Genomic DNA, 18,041 nt, shown 5'->3' on the forward strand with positions numbered 1-18,041 from the left:
AGTGACATAATTGGCTTTGACTTGATAACAAGCTATGTGATGTTCAATCAATAACATTTACTGAGCACATGAACTGTACCAAGCAATTTGGAAATATAGTGAATAAGAATAGATTTGGGAGTCAGGAAACCTGGGTTTTACTACTGGCTCTGTCCTTGCTGGTGATATTGAGAAGCAATGATGCTAGTGAATAGAATCAATCAATCGTATTTATTGAATGCTTACTGTGTGCAGAGCACTGTATTAATAGAACACAGACATGGGAATCAGAAGGACCTGGGTTCTAATTCCAGCTCTGTCACTTGTCTGTTAAGGGCAAGTCGTTTAACTTTTCAGTGCTTCAGTTACCTCATCTGTAAAATGGAGATTAATACTGTGAACCTGATGGGAGATATGGAATGTATCCAACCTGACTGACTTGCATCGACCACAGTGCTTAGAACAGTGCCTAGCACTTAGTAAGACCTTAAATAATACCATTATTTTTTTTCCCTCTGGGATTCAGGTTCCTTATCTTTGCAATGGGGAATAACTTCCTCTTAGGTTCCTACCTCAATATCCATCCCCACAGCATTAACATATCTTTGCACTCACTTGCTTTCCCTACCTATAATTTGATTTAATATCTTCGTCCCCCACTAGACTGTAAACTCCTTGAAGGCAGGGACTAAGTCTATTTATTGTACACTCCCAAGTGCTTATAACCATGCTGTACATATAGTAAGATCTTCATGACTACCACTGATTGATTGACTCAAGAGATGTTGGGTGGATAAAATGAGATGAATGATGAGAAAGGGCTTTGAAAAATAAAAGTGTAACACAAATACAGAGTCTAAATACCATATGTGAGCATTCATATATAACAGTATTTAAATCCAGGAGAATGAGGCACCTTTCGCTTCTCAGAGGCAAGGATTGTGCTTTATTTCTCGTAAGTCTTTCTGGAGTTTTCAATACTTCATACTTTCATTTTACTGTTGATGATGATGTTACATAGTTAAATACCTCATTGGTTCTGTTAGGGGTTCTAGATGAGCAAAAGAAGATGGATAAGGAATGAAGAATATCTATATCTATCTATCTATCTATCTATCTATATATATATATATATATAAACTTCAATCTTATCTTATTCAACTAAACCAAACATGGCACCATTTCTGCCAAATGCACAATATCTATTTCCATTTCTACCCTGACAACTATGAGGGCCATTAAATAGGCTTATGTGCCCCTCTGGTGAAAGAAATGAAGGTTTAGAATTAAAAATACACTAAGAGAAACAAAATGCTGATTCTCCTTAACAGTAGCATCTGTAATAGAATGTGTTTGCTGAAATCAACCTACGCATCAGGTAAATGCTCCTCACTCTCAGCTTCAAGGCTGTCCATCACCTCGCCCCCTCCTACCTCACCTCCCTTCTTTCCTTCTCCAGCCCAGCCCGCACCCTCCGCTACTCTGCCTCTCACCTCCTCACTGTGCCTCGTTCTCGCCTGTCCCGCCGTCGACCCCCGGCCCATGTCCTCCCCCTGGCCTGGAATGGCCTCCCTCCACACATCCGCCAAGCTAGCTCTCTTCCTCCCTTCAAGGCCCTACTGAGAGCTCACCTCCTCCAGGAGGCCTTCCCAGACTGAGCCCCCTCCTTTCTCTTCCCCTCCTCCCCCTCCCTATCCCCCCGCCCTACCTTCCTCCCCTCCCCACAGTACCTGTATACATGTATATGTTTGTACATGTTTTTACTCTATTCATTGATTTTACTTGTACATATTTATTGTATTTATTTTAGTTTGTTAATATGTTTTGTTTTGTTGTCTGTCTCCCCCTTCTAGACTGTGAGCCCCCTCACAGTCTAGGGACCACCTTTATATGTTGGCAACTTGTACTTCCCAAGCACTTAGTACATTGCTCTGCACACCGTAAGCGCTCAATAAATACAATTGAATGAATGAATGAAATCCCAGGTAGAGATTTTTGAAAAGTCTCTACACATTTACTTTGTAGCAACGCATCACTGCATTTAGGACAATAGTGAGAAGAGATTAATAGCTTGTTAAAGCACTCCTTTTAACTCAGGCATCCTAGCAGAAGAATACAACATTCTTTATATGCCTAGAGCAGTTCCTAAATTAATTTTTGTGTGAATCAAATTGTAAAAAACAAAACAAAAAAGCCCAGAAAAGACACCTACATTCCCTCATAATAGTTTAGGAAACACAGTTTAGGAAATGGTCTCACGGTTAATTGGTACATCTGTTCCCTTTTCCTCCTTGTTGTTCTGGGATATTTAGATTCATCTGCTTTTTGCCATTTTACAGCAAATTCCAACTGGAATCTCTTTTCTAATTTAAATGTATCACATTGATTTGTGATATACGTCACACTTTATTCCTAACATCTGACATGATTTGGCAAACTTTGTTAAATACAGGATAATGTAGTTTATTTACAGAGCCCTGATTTGAGTTTAGGACTATGTAGGAACAATGGCTACAGTCACTTACAATGGAACAAATAAAAATGGTTGAAGGAAAAAATGCACAGATTAGGAAAGGAGTGCTAAATTAGTACAATGATCATTTTAGTTAACTTTTTTTTAACATGTAGGGTTGAATGATCTCTGGGAATCCAGTCATGGAAAACCTATCAATCCCAGCACTTAGAACAGTGCTTTGCACATAGTATGGGTTTAGTAAGTGCCATTAAAAAAAACCACATTTATTGAGCATTTATTGTGTGCCGAGCACTAGACTGAATACTTGAGAGTGTGCAGTATAGCATAATTGGTACACAGGTTCCCTGCCCACAAGGAGTTCACAGTCTAGATTTTCATTGGAAATTTGTCAGTTCTAAAGCAGTGGTACATAGCAAATGATAAATAAATAATTCTAGGAGTTCTCATCAACAAAGACTGCCCTATACAATAGTTTGTGACTAAGGTGCAGTTTGATTTAAATAGCTTGAAGTGCACAGTTGAAGTCAGAAATGACGTATAGAATTTAAGAATTAAGGAATTTCAGGAATTAGGAAAGGTTTCTGAATATTTCCAAGAACTAGATGATAATTACAATAATAATTACAATAAGAAGAACAATATAAATTATATTGAAGTTCCTATATATATGTATATATATTTGCTGTCACAAGTTCCTCTCTTCCAATTCTCTCCTTGACTCCTTCCAATCAGCCTTCCTTCCCCTTCGCTCCACAAAAACCACCCTCTAAAGGTCACCAGTCCAATGGCCTCTACTCAATATAATCATCCTTGACACCACGTCTGCCTTCGACACTGTAGACTACCCCCTATTCCTGGAATAATAATAAGAAGAAGAAGAAGAAGAAGAAGAAGAAGAAGAAGAAGAAGAAGAAGAAGAATAGTAATGGCATTTATTAAGTGCTTACTATGTGCAAAACACTGTTCTAAGCACTGGGGAGATTACAAGGTGATCAGGTTGTCCCATGTGGGGCTCACAGTCTTGATCCTCATTTTACAGATGAGGTAACCGAGGCACAGAGAAGTTAAGTGACTTGACCAAAGTCACACAACTGACAATTGGCAGAGCCAGGATTCGAACCTATGACCTCTCACTCCAAAGCCTATGCTCTTTCCACTGAGCCATGCTGCTTCTCTGTTATCCAACCCAGGCTTAAATGACACTGTCCTCTCCTGATTCTCCTCCTATCTCTCTGGCTGCTCATTCTCAATCTCTTTCACGGGCTCCTTCACTGCCTCAATCCCCTAACTGTGGGGGTCCCTCAAGATTTGGTTCTGGGTCCCCTTCTATTCTCCATCTACACCCACTCCCTTGGAGAACTCATTCGCTCCCAAGTCTTCAACTACCACCTCTATGCAGACGATTCCCAATCTACATCTCCAGCCCGGTTCTCTCTGTCTCTGCAGGTTGACATCTCCTCCTGCCTTCAACACAACTCTCCTTGCATGCCCTCCCATCACCTCAAGCTTAACATGTCTAAAACTTCCCAACTAAACCCTGATCTTCCCCTGACTTTCCCATCACTGTAAATGGCACCGCCATCCTTTCTGTCTTACAAGCCAGTAACCTTGTCATTACCCTTGACTCCTCTCTCTCTCTCTCTCATTCAACCCACATATTAAATCCATCACTAAATCCTATTGGTTTGACTTTCACAACATCCCTAAAATCTGCCCTTTTCTCTCCATCCAAATTGTTACTACATTAATCTAATTACTTATTACATCCTGCCTTGATTACTGAATCAGCCTCCTGGCTGACCTCCCAACCTCCTGTCTCTCCCCACTTGCATCCCTACTTCAGTCTGTTGCCCGGATCCATTTTTCTATAAAAATGTTCTGGACATGTTTCTGCTCTCCTCAAGAACCTCCTGTAGTTGCCCATCCACCTCAGCATCAAACAGAACTGCCTCACTAATGGCTTTGAAGAACCCAATCACCTATCCTCCTCCTACCTCACCTCACTACTGTTTTACCACAACCCAGACCGCCCACTTCGATCCTCTAATGAGAAGCAGCCTGACCTATTGGCGAGAGCACAGACTTGGGAGTCAGAGGACCTTCTAAACCCAGCTCACTACAATTTTGCCGTGTGACTTTGGGCTAGTCACTTCACTTTTCTGAACCTGTTACCTCATCTGTAAAATGGGGATTAACACTGTGAGCCCCAGGTGGGATAGGGACTGTGTACAGCCTGACTACTCTGTACCTACCCCAGAGTTTAGAATAGTGTTTGACACAGAGTAAGCTCTTAAATATCATTATTATTGTTATAATTATTACTATCATTATTAGTAGTAGTAATGCTTTCTCACTGTACCTCAATCTTGTCTATCTCACCACTGACCTCTTGCCTACATCCTGCCTCTGGCAGATAATTACTCTTCCCACTTCAATGCCTTATTGAAAGCACATCTCCTCCAAGAGGCCTTCCCTGATAAGCCCTCCTATCCCCTTCTCCCACTTCCTTCTGTGTCTCCCTGACCTGCTCCCTATAGTCATCCTGACTCCCAGTCTCACAGCATTTATTTATATATCTGTAATTTAATTTACTTATATAAATGGCTGTCTCCCCCTCTAGGCTTTAAGCTTGAGGTGGGCAGGGAATATTTCTATTACATTGTCATACTGAACATTTCCAAGCCATTAGTACAGTGCTCCACCTACTGCATACAGGAAGTGCTCAATAAATAAGATTGACTGACTAATACCATTATTTTCATGATGGCAATTATTATTAGGTCCAGCCTCAGGAGTGTGAGTCTAGATTGATGAGGGTCTCCAAGGAACATCTTGATTCTAGAGGATCTCTAGGAGGCCAGTATAGTTCTGGATGATTGGGTCTGCTCTGGAATGGGCCTGGAATGGCCCTGGGATGGCTCTGGAGGTCCTAGACCAAACACCAATTCAATCCTAGAACAGACCCAAGCCCCCAGAGAGGCCCTACAAGTTAACTAGCTTCATGTTGGACACAGTCCATGTCCCGCATGGGGCTCACAGTCTCTGTCCCCATTTTACAGGTGATGTAGCTGGGGTGCAGAGATGTGAAGTGACTTGCTTAAGGTCACACAGCAGACATGTGGCAAAGCTGGGGTTAGAATCCGGGTCCTTCTGACTCCCAGGACCATGATCTATCCACTAAGCAATAGTAAGCACTTAAATACCATTGAAAAAAAAATAAATCGCTCAACTAATTTGTTAATGTTTTGTTTTGTTGTCTGTCTCCCCCTTCTAGACTGTGAGCCCATTGTTGGGTAGGGACCATCTCTATATGTTGTCAACTTGTACTTCCCAAGCGCTTAGTACAGTGCTCTGCACAGTAAGCGCTCAATAAATACAATTGAATGAATGACTACTGTTTCACCAAGCACCTTACTAAGAACTGTGGTAGAGACAAGATGAGGATGATGATGGCATTTATCAAGTGCTTACTATGTGCAAAGCACTGTTCTAAGCACTGGGGAGGTTACAAGGTGATCAGGTTGTCCCACAGGGGGCTCACAGTCTTAATCCCCATTTTACAGATGAGGTCACTGAGGCCCCGAGAAGTGAAGTGACTTGCCCAAAGTCACACAGCTGACAAGTGGCGGAGCCGGGATTTGAACCCATGACCTCTGACTCCCAAGCCCGGGCTCTTTTCCACTGAGCCACGCTGCTTCTCTTACATAATAATCAGATGAAACACAGTCCTTATCCTAAATAAGGGTCACAGTTTAAATAGGAGGGAAAACTGATATTTAGCCAACACTTCACGGTTGAAGAAACTGAGGTACAGAGAAGTTACTTGGCTTGAACAAAGTCACATGGCAGGCAAATGGCAGAACCTGATTAGAACTCAGATCACCTGAATCCCAGGACCATACATTTTCCAATATGCCACATAGCTTCTCTAACCATGATTTTACCATAATATGGGATAGTACTGGTGATGGAGGTGGAGAATGGGAAGTTGAAAGGAAAAACAAGAGTTGTAAATTATTTATATTATGCATATAAGAGGATAAAAACAAAGAGTTTCTAGGAATAAGAAGAAATCTTTTTTTGGCGATTGCTTTGAAGAATTCTAAGGAACTGCTTCATTCATGGTTATTATACAAAGGTTAGTCTCACCTCATCTTTGCTATTGCTCAAAGCAAGTTAATATCTGGTGCTGATGGCAAGTTTGGGAGTCCTCAATATATGAAGGGTTATTAAAGTCAGGAATAAATAAGCTGCTAAGATATGGAAAAACTGAAACACTAAGGAAAGCACTAAGCTCACAACATGTCAATTAACAGCATTCATTTCTTAACCCTACTCAGACCTTGTGATGATGATGTAGTCTCTTGTCAAAAATGATGGGTGGAAGAACCTTAGTCTTGAGAACACTTGTGCAGGAATTGATTCTAGTGCTAGTGGTTTGTGTGGTACCTCTTATATTCTCTCATCCATGCCAAAAGGTTTTCCACTGGAGTATAGAGGAAAGGAGTAAGTAAGTAGGCAGGGGATACAATTCTGGTGACGCCATTAATTTTTTTTTCTTTTTCTTTTTTTTTTATGCACAGGGCCTATGTCCACCTCACAGATGCCCTATCCTTCAGTCAGAAAATTCACCACCAGTGACAGAGCACCAGAAGGCAAAATTGGGATACCTGATTTCCAGAGCTATTTTCTTTCCAATGGACCAACAGTGGAGACAAACTGAGGTCTAGTACAGCGTCATGGACACTGAAATGATACATAATAATAATAGTAATAAGCACTTATGTCAAGCATTGTGCTCAGCCTAGGGATAGATTCATTCATTCAATTGTATTTACTAAGCACTTACTGTTTGCAGAGCACTGTATTACATGCTTGGAAAGTACAATTTGGCAACAGATAGAGACAGTCCCTACCCAACAATGGGTCCACAGTCTAGAGGGGGCAGAGAGACAACAAAAAAAGTAGACAGGTGTCAATACCATCAAAATAAATAGAATTATAGATATATACACATCATTAATAAAATAAAGTAATAAATATGTACAAATACACATACGTGCTGTGGGGAGGGGAAGGGCAGAGGGAGGGAGTGGGGGCAGTGGGGAGGGGAGAAGGAGCAGAGGAAAAAAGGGGGCTCAGTCTGGGAAGACCTGATTAAGATAATCAGATGAGATACAGTCACACAGAGCTCTCAGTATAAAGGGGAGAGAAAAGGATATTTTATCCACATTTTACAAACTAGGAAACTGATGCACAAATAGGCTAAGTGACTTGTGCCAGAGGACACAGCCAGCATTTAGAGAAACCAGGATAGAACATGGGTCTCCTGACTTGCAATCATATATGCTTTTGGTAGCAAATCATGCTGAATTGGTGCCAAGGCATCGCATTAATTCTTTTGAAGTACCCATCCTTTCCTTACCCTGTAGCACCTATATACACATCTTAACTCTGTTACTTGTAATATATGTCTCACACACTAGATTGTTAGGTTCTTGAGGGCAGGGTTCATGTCTACCAACTTTATTATACACTCTTTAAGGCTTAAGACTGTGGTCTGCATAATATGGGCACTCAATAAATGCTCTTGATTGCTTGATTAAATTTAAGGAAGGAGTTGTATTTGTGAGTTATAATATCACTAAACTATGAATCGATCAAACATATTTATTTAATGTTTACTGCATGTAGAGCACTGTAAGTACTGCTTGGGAGAGAATGATGTAACAGAGTTGGTAGACAAGTTCCCTCCCCATGAGGAGCTTGCAGCCAAGAGGTGGGAGGTGGATATTAAAATAAATTATGGATATGTACATGAGTGCTGTGAGGCTGAGGGTGGAAAGAGAGAGATCTCAGTGTCCTTGGGAGGCTCTCTATTCTGGGTTATGATAGTTGTCCAGGCCAACTGAGGCAGTTTGGCATAGAGAGATCTCAGTGTCTTCAGGCAGCACTCTGTCCCTATGTTTATTCACCTTTGAAATGAGGGCTCAGTCGAGAAAGGCCTCTTGGAGAAGAATATGATTTTAACTAGGCATTGAAAGTGGGGAGAGTGGTTGTCTGTAGAATATGAAAAAGGAAAGAATTCCAGGCCAGAAGCGGGATGACGGCAAGGTGTCAGTGGTGAGGTAGACATGATGGAGAAACAGTGAGCATATTGGAGTTAGAGGAGTGAAGTGAATTGGGGTTGTAGTAGTATACCATGTGTCCTTTAAAGGGTGGCATCAAATACACTAGTAACTCTTCAGGATAGAGGGCACGCTATAGTGCGCATTTGCCATTCTTTCATTCATTCATTCAATCATATTTATTGAGTGCTTACTGTGTGCAGAGCACTGTACTAAGCGCTTGGAAAGTACAAGGTGGTAACATATAGTGATGGTCCCTACCCAATAGTGGGCTCACAGTCTAGACTTACACATCGGAGCTTAATCTTTTATTGTGAATTCAGCAAACCCTAAAGTAATGAGTCTTGGCCAAGGTACAATCATATCCAGTTGGAGGAGTGCTCGTTTTGCTGGTTTACTCAATTCTGGGCCTCTGGAAAGGTGAAGCACGATGAGGAATTGGGAGTCCCGTGAGTGAATGAAATGTCCCAGAATTCTGGGGGAGTTTATCCCCAAGCTTATTCACCTCTTCCTTCCATGTGTTATTATTACTGAGATGGAAATAATCCTGGGTTGAACAATCAACTATCAGCCTAAACATGGGAGTGGGAGTCAGAGGACCTGGGTTCTAATCTCAACTCTGCAAGTTGTCTGCTGTTGACCTTGGGCTATCGGTAATCTCATTATGGACAGGGAACCTGTCTGCTAATTCTGTTGTAGTATACTCTCCCAAGTGCTTAGTACAGTGCTCTGTACATAGTAAATGCTCAATAAATACTATCGATCCATTTGGCAAGTCACTTAATTACTCCATTTATTGGTTTCCTCATCTGTAAATTGGGGATTAAAATCCTATCTCTCCTATTTAGACTGTGAGCCTCATGTTGCTCTATCTGACCTGATTAGACTGTAAACTGTATGCTGTAACCTCTTTTTCTGGACTGTAAACTTGTTCTCTAAACTGTAAGTTTGCTATGGGCAGGGAATGTGTTTACCAATTCTGTTTTATTGTACTCTCCCAAGTGCTTACTTAGTGCAGTATTCTGCACAAAGTGGTCAACAAATAAAATTGATTGATTATATTGTATCTACTCCAACACTTAGTACAGTACTTGGAACAGTGTGTGTTTGATGAATACCACAGTTATTACTCTCTATACTGTAAATGTCTTGTGGGCAGGGAATATCGCACTCTTTCAAGTACTTAGTGCTGTGCTCTACACACAGTATGTGCTTAAATTGATTCATTAATTCCCAAAATATAACTTGAACCAATATATTTTTCCCCCGCATGGCAAGGTTGTGGGTACGAAATAAACTACTTTATTTGCAAGAAATTAAAGTATGTTGGAGTGGTGCATCTCTTCTCTGACTTCCTTGAGAGGTTTGAGGAAGGGAACTCGAGGACATTCAGAGAACCTCACCTTCTAAATTTTGTTGTGGGTTATTTTCTGTTTTCCCAATACAGGATTACAAAGCATCACTTACAAATTATGAAGTAGATATAGAGGCCAGTAAAGTGATTGAAGCAGAAATATTAAATGAGGTCAAGACAGAGGAGAAACTGAACAATGACATCGTGGGAGGGTTGAAAAAACTAAATTTGTTTATTTGAAATATAACTATTCTACCCTCCTAGCTATTGTGAAATATATATGAGAGAATGGGGGCATTAAGGGCATGAAAGGGAATAGTGAAGTGAGGGAAGTGAGAAACTGCTCTTGAAATGTAATTAAAAACAGAAAGCTGACAATCAAAGAGATTGAAAACAACCTACTCATGATTGGTTTTGGGAATTCAACCATTAGTGGGAAAATAAAGGACTGAATCATCTCTTTGACAAGAAACTGAAAGGGAAAATTTTAAAGTGAATTGTGGACATATTTCATAAAATCACTAGGACAGGCTAAAGTGTTTTCGTTAACTGGAATTTTTAATAAATGGCTACTCCTGAAACTTCCATTCACCAGAATCAATTCAAATTTTGTCAGTTCCAGAAATTATAAAATCACTGTGGGAAAACCTCAAAATCTGCTGAGCAAGGTCAGGAGTGTTATGAACTTTCATTATCGTACTCTGAGACCGGGATTTACCATTGACATCTCTGAGTCTGATCAGCCGAGGTTTCTCAGGCTCTTATATGCAACAGATACTTTTATCCAGAAAGTCTGAAGCACCTGACAGATTCTAGGAAATACATACCCCTAGTTAAAGATAGCAAGAAAGCATTACCAGAATAAGCTTTCTACTCCTTTAGCCACATTTGGAAAGCATCTCTGAATTTTTATACAACCAAGAATCAAGCTACAACAGAGTTAGAGCTTAATAAATACCACAGATTGATTGATCAGTCATCTTCACCCTAATTTAAGTATCCCTTCTTTTTAAAAAAAAAAAATCATTGGATTGCACATAAAGTTAATATACATCTGGTCAATTAAATCAGGATAAGGGCCCTTTCAATCAATGGATGATACTTACTGAGCACTTACTCTGTGCAGAGCTCTGTACTATGTGCTTGGGAGAGTGCAAAGCAAGAGACTTGGTTAATGGAACTCTGATTATAGGGATTATACAGGGATTATATCAGGGCAGCACAGGGGTTGCCCTATCCTCAAGGGGCTTACATACCCAGAGCATAGAGTTGCACAACTCCTCCTCCTTGTCTTTTTCCTCAACCCCAAGGTCACACAGCAGACATGTGCCACTTGTCAGCTGTATGACTTTGGGCAAATCACTTAACTTCTCTGTGCCTCAGTGACCTCATCTGTAAAATGGGGAATAAGACTGTGAGCCCCATGTGGGACAACTTGATTACCTTGTATCCCCTTCTAGACTGTGAGCCCCCTTCTAGACTGTGAGCCCATTGTTGGGTAGGGACCGTCTCTATATGTTGCCAACTTGTACTTCCCAAGCACTTAGTACAGTGCTCTGCACACAGTAAGCACTCAATAAATATGATTGAATGAATGAATGTGGCAGAGCCAGGATTAGAACCCATGACCTCTGACTCCCAAGGCTGGGCTCTTTCCACTGAGCCATTCTGCTTCTTAATAATAATGATAATCATAACCATGGTATCTATTACACATTCGCTGTGAGAAGAGAAGCACTTGTCTCAATGGAAAAATCCAGGGTTTGGGAGTCAGAGGTCATGGGTTCCAATCCCTGCTCAGCCACTTGTCAGCTGTGTGACTTTGGGCAAGTCACTTAACTTCTCTGGGCCTCAGTTAACTCATCTGTAAAATGGTAATTAAGACTGTGAGCCCCACGTGGGACAACCTGATCACTTTGTATCCCTCCAAGCACTTAGAACAGTGTTTTGCACATGGTAAGTGCTTAACAAATACCATCATCATTATTATTATTGTTATTATCCAAACACTGGATTAAGCACCTACGTAGCTACAATACAATCAAGTCCAATGAATTCCACATCCACAATCGTTAGCACAAATGTCAAGAAGGGCCACCTCATACTGATCCTCCAAGCTTTCTACAGTCACTGTCAGAGACAAAATACTGGGCAGGATGGATGATTGGCCTGATCCAGAAATAGTTTTTCTTAAATTCTTATGATATAAAATATTATGACAAAATTTACTAATTGTCAGGCAGTAAATCTTATTTATTGAGCACTTACTGTGTGAAGAGCACTCTACTAAGTGCTTGGGGGAGTACAATATAAGAAAACAAGAGACATGTCCTGTCCACAATGAGTTTACAGACTAGAGACAGATATTAATATAAATAAATAAAATTACAGATACATACGTAAGTGCTGTAGGACTGGGGTGGGGGATGAATGAAAGGAGTAAGTCAGGCTGATGCAGAAGAGAGTGGGAAAAGGGGAAAGGAGGGCTTTGTCGGGGAAGGTCTCTTGGAGGAGATGTGCCTTAAGGCTGTGAAGTTGGGAAGAGTAATGGTCTGTATGATTTGAAGAGGGAGGGTGTTTCCGGCCAGCGGCATATGTGGACAAGGGGTCGGTAGCAAGCTAGGTGAAATCATGGCACAGAGAGAAGTTTAGCATTAGGCGAGCAAGATGTAAGGGCTGGGTCATAGTAAGAGAGTAGTGAGGTGAGGTAGGATGAGGCAAGTTGTTCTTGTTTTATTTGAGAATAAAGGGAACATAGTGCATAATGAAATATTGGTGTAGAATTTTAATATTGGCAAAATATGAGTTTTCCCCTGAGCTGACAATCAGTTTGGGTTAAGCAATAAATTACAGTCCTAAAACATTTAACCTAAGAATATAAAGGAAAAGAACCACAATTCTACTGCAATCGACCACTTCCTGATTGACTTGGAAGCTTGAGGCAAGGAGTTAATAACCATCTGCCTCATTCCCTTTCACGTGGACCATATCAATAAGGAATATGCTCAATCAAGTAGGAATTGTAGAATTCAGTATAAAGCAGTCATCCATCATCTTCAAAAAATCTCCAGATAGCCTCATAAAAAAGATTATGATCACCATCTGGGAGTAATATAAAATATCCAACTGTACAGAAACTAGATGAGAATCTAGTAAGAATAGAGTTAAAATGGTTCAGCCTAAGAGTGTTTTTATCTGAAGCATGTGCTTGAAGTTAGATACTTCCACCCAGACGCATACAGATGTCAGAGAAGAGTTGAATGCCACATTGAGGAGGTGGGACACTGGGAGGAAGGAAACTGATTGGGTATGCTTTCTCTAGTTTGAAGGCTGCAAATTCCTGAGGAATTCTAAGATGTACTCCTTAGAAACTCTGAAAAATGTGTCCCTCAAAAGTAGCTAGCGTTTGCGAGTAGGTTTTATTGCTATGACTCCACACCTCCACCCTCTTGGGCACCTCTGGGTCTGAAGGTTCACTGAACCATCATCACAGCCAGTATGCCAAAGAAGTTAACCAGAACTTGTCTCTGGGGGTTTGAGAAGGGTAAAGTAGGGAGAATAGAGGTTTTGAGGAAATATGTGTAGTCTAAGTGAGGAAAGAGAAAGACATTTCAGTTGATTCCTGAAAGATGTACCTTCCCTGTGTTTCACAGGCTCTTCTTCTACTCTGATGGCAAAATGCACCTTTTAGGGTGGAGTAGAGATGAATGGCAAGTGACCTCTGCATTTTCATTCCTAGGCACATTTAATGGTTCCTGTCAATATGCCTCCCTGGAAGAGAGAGCCAAGATTCATATCCTCTACCTTTCCCATGCCCCTCAAAGCCTAAGCCTCCTCAGATTTCGTAAAATAAATCAATTTATTTAATGAGTGTTTACTGTATGCAGAGCTCTGTGCTAAGCACTTGAGAGAGTAAAATGGAGTAAGTTAACATGATCCAGTCCCTGCCCTCAGGGACCTAACAATCTATCAGGGGAGTCAGACACCAAAACTAATTACAGAAAGGGGAAGGAATATCTCCCTGTGGAATGTAACATCCTGGAGGCAGGGCCTATGACTACCAACTGTATTATATCGTACTTTCCCAAATGGTAGTGCGGTACAACACTCACAGTACATACTAAATAAGTATCACTGATTGATTGATTGATTGGCAGAGTGCATAAAAGCACTATCAGGGATAGGGACTGGTATGTGAGAGGAGAGTGCCAGAGTAGCTTATGTACAAACACTGAAGTGGAATAAGGGGGAAATGAGGTGGAGAGATAAGAGTACTCAGGAAGATTGCTGAAGGACATGTGATTTTAGAAGGGCTTTGAAGAAGGACATGTGATTTTAGAAGGGCTTTGAAGATGGGGAGAACAATAATTTGCCAGATGAGAAGACCGGGGAGCTCTAGGCAGAAGGAAAGGTTTGACCAAGAGGGAGCAGCAGAAAAGACAAGAACAAGACACCCCTCCAAGACCCATTGTCAGCCTCAAGATTTACTGGTCTCAGAAGTTCTGATTAGGTTGATAGGACTTCTTGGAAGTGCAACAGAAACTTGCTGTATTCCCACCACCCAGAAACTATTTATTTGATGAAAGCATGGAATTAAAAGACATCAGAGTGTTGCAGAGTGTGCAGAGGCCATATTCGCACCTGCTGTAAAGATCATGGAGTCAATCCAGCAAAATGGCATGGTTTTATGACAAGGTTTGGTGCACTCCCTGATGCCAAACTGAAGAGTCTTATTAATTGATAATAAAAGTCACTGGCTGGAATCATGTGTTCCCACATCCCATAGGGAAAAGACTACGATGGACCTCTTCACAGCCCTTAGTGAGACAAATAATTCCTGGATGCAAATGCTGCTGAGGCAGGTTTGTGTAATAGAGCGAGCCTTTCAGCCTCTGCTGTTGAAAATGCATTTAAATTGTTAAAAGAAACACCTCTCAAATTGGGAAGCTGGTCAAGATTGTTTACGTTCAAAAACCCTTGATGTGTAACAGTCAAAAGTCAGGTCTCAATTTACTCATTAGTTCTACTTGTATCTTGTTCCAAAACCATTTCTAGTGCCAGGGGAATGAGTGGGCTTTTTTGATATTCGAGGGCTTCATTGTGCCTGTGAAGATTCTGAGGTGAATCCTGGCATCTGTTCTTTGTTTTACTTTCTACTTCAATTCCTGCCACAGAGACCAAAGTTGTCTTTCATTGAACAAATAAGGAAAGCTAAAATATTGCCAACATCTGAAATCATATTAAAATATTGCGCACACTGGTGGGACCTTTCCTTTGGAGTCTCAATATTCTCTTCTTTTCCTACTTCCTCTGATCTGTTGAAGGTGATATTTGAGAAACATGTACATTCCATGGCCCTGAACTCTCTCAATATAGAATTTCTGGGGTCCAACTGAACTGTCCAGAACATGAATAAATTCACCTTCCTTTCTCCTGCTACTCCCTGGAGCAGGAAGTCCTTCTATGAAAATGGAGGGAAAAATTTTACCTTTTTATGTTATTTGTTAAGGGCTTCACTGTGCGTCAAGAACTGCTCTAAGCACTGGGGTAGAGTCTGGTAAATCAGAGTCTTTGTCCCTCATGGGACTCACAGTCTTAGTAGGAGGGAGAAAAGTTATTGAACCCCTATTTTGCAGTTGAGAAAACTGAACCACAGAGAAGTTAAGTGACTCTCCCGAGGTCACACAGCAAATAAGCGGCAGAATCAGGATTAAAACCCAGGTCTTCTGACTTCTAGGCCCATGCCTAGAAGGCCCCTGGAAGGCGCCTTCTCAAAATTTGGAATGAAGAGAAATTGTTACAGTTTTTGCACACAGGTCTATTTTCCAGGGTGGTAAGCAAGTTTGACCAGCTTTCCAGTTTGAGAGGTGTTTCTTTTAACAATTTAAATACATTTAAACGGGTGGTAAACCCAAGGGCTGTAAAAATATAATACAGGATATAGACAATCCACGAGTCAATCCATATTGTTTAATAACTTACCTCAAGTTTTCACTGTCTCACAATACAATGCCAAAGAGACAAGCTGGATCATTTCCTGACTTATCCTACATATTCACTCGGTCTTATTGTTCTGATCAACAACTGACTGGTAAATCAGTATTTTCCCATTCCCTCTCCTTTAGAGAGCTGAGACTAAGCAATCAATAATGGATGCATGTTTGGAAGAAGTTGTTCTGACAGTGTGTGTACCTTTTACAAGGCATAAAGGAGACTCATGAGTAAACAAATAAATTGCAGAGCTAGGAAGCTGACAACTTAGAAGTGGATGATGCAGGTATCAATGAGTTAAGTGCATTTCATTTAGAGGAACTGTTATCCAAGAAGGACATTAATTGAATTTTCACAATCCCCTGTATCACTGCAAGATGCTGAAATAAATGAAGAACATACGGGTTCCCTACCACTATTGAAACATTTGGAATTGAAAATTATTAAATCAATTTTCCAGCAAGGGAGGTGAGGGGGGTGTTGGTGGGTGGGTGGGTGGGTGGTGTGTGTGTGTGTGTGTGTGTGTGTGTGTGTGTGTGTGTGTGTGTGTGAATAGATGATTGATGAAGACCACCCTAGCAGAGAGAGAAATTCAGAGATTCCTGGAGTTACTCATTACTCAGGAGTTTTCTTGGAGTTTTCTTAAAGATGCTTTAAGGAAATAAAGCAGCTTTTGAACCTACGTTGGAAATGTCACTACATTAACCAAACTCATTTATACTTTTGAAGCCCCCTGCAAAGACTCACAACCATGTTTTAATTCCTCATTCGTTTAAAATGTGGATTTGTGACTTGAATACTTTAATCAATCAGTAAATTGTATTGAGTGCTTACTATGGGCAGAGCACTGTTCTTCAAGATTAGACAATAGTTTACTGGTTTTTATCATTATGGTACATAGCATGCAATGTTATTTCATATTAATTCTACAGTTCTAGAAAAGACCATTATTTATAGTAATAAGAAGAAGAATGTTTGTATTTGTTAAGCACTTACTATGTGCCAAGCACTGTTCTAAGCCCTAGGGGAGCTACCAGGTAATCAGGTTGTCCCACGTGAGGCTCACAGTCTTCATCCCCATTTTATAGATGAGGTAACTGAGGCTCAGAGAAGTTAAGTGACTTGCCCAAGGTCACACAACAGACAGGTGGCAGGACCAGGATTAAAACCCACGACCTCTGACTCCCAAGCCCGGGCTCTTTCCACTGAGCCACGCTGCTTCTCTCTGTTTATGGGAAAACATATCCTACAATAAAATCAAATTTTCAAGGAATATTAACCCTTGTACCATGGAAGAATGTCTGTTCTGCTATATCTCTGATGTTGACAGTTTAATTGTTTCATTGTATCTGTTCTGGCTCAGTGAAAAGAGCCCGGGCTTTGGAGTCAGAGGTCGTGGGTTCGAATCCCGGCTCCACCACAAGTCTGCTGTGTGACCTTGGGCAAGTCACTTCACTTCTCTGAGCCTCAGTTCTCTCATCTGTAAAAATGGGGATTAAGACTGTGAGCCCTACGTGGGATAACTTGATCACATTGTATCCCCCCCAGCGCTCTTTTGGACTGTGAGCCCCTTTCAGACTGTGAGCCCATTGTTGGGTAGGGACTGTCTCTATTTATTGCAAACTTGTACTTCCCAAGCGGTTAGTACAGTGCTCTGCACACAGTAAGCGCTCAATAAATATGATTGATGATGATTGATGATGAGGAGACACTTCCTAGATGATAGCTGGTTTCACCCAGAACATCACTTCTGCTTTCCTTCTTGAGGCTTAGTTCTACATTCCTTGGACTCATAGCCCTGATCCACTTTCAGACATTCCTTCCTTTCCACCCTCTAGCTATCCCAAGAGTACCCAAATCCCCTTCCCCTAGAGGAGACTCATTCCTACCAACTAGAGCCCAGAAGCGTGTAGAGAGAGTACTGGCTCCAAGCCTTCTATCCTCTGGGTAGCTAAAGTGCTTTCTGTCTGTGAATTCCAGCTTCAGCTGTACAGTTAACAGTTGGGCTGTCTAATATAAGAAACCAAGGTCTGCTGAAGCCTGGAAAATAAGGACATCAAGATGAACACATGGAATGCTGCTCCTGACACACTGGAGAACCAAAATTTATTTT

The sequence above is a fragment of the Tachyglossus aculeatus genome, chromosome 3, assembly GCF_015852505.1.
Source record: "Tachyglossus aculeatus isolate mTacAcu1 chromosome 3, mTacAcu1.pri, whole genome shotgun sequence".
In the NCBI taxonomy this organism is placed as follows: Eukaryota; Metazoa; Chordata; class Mammalia; order Monotremata; family Tachyglossidae; genus Tachyglossus; species Tachyglossus aculeatus.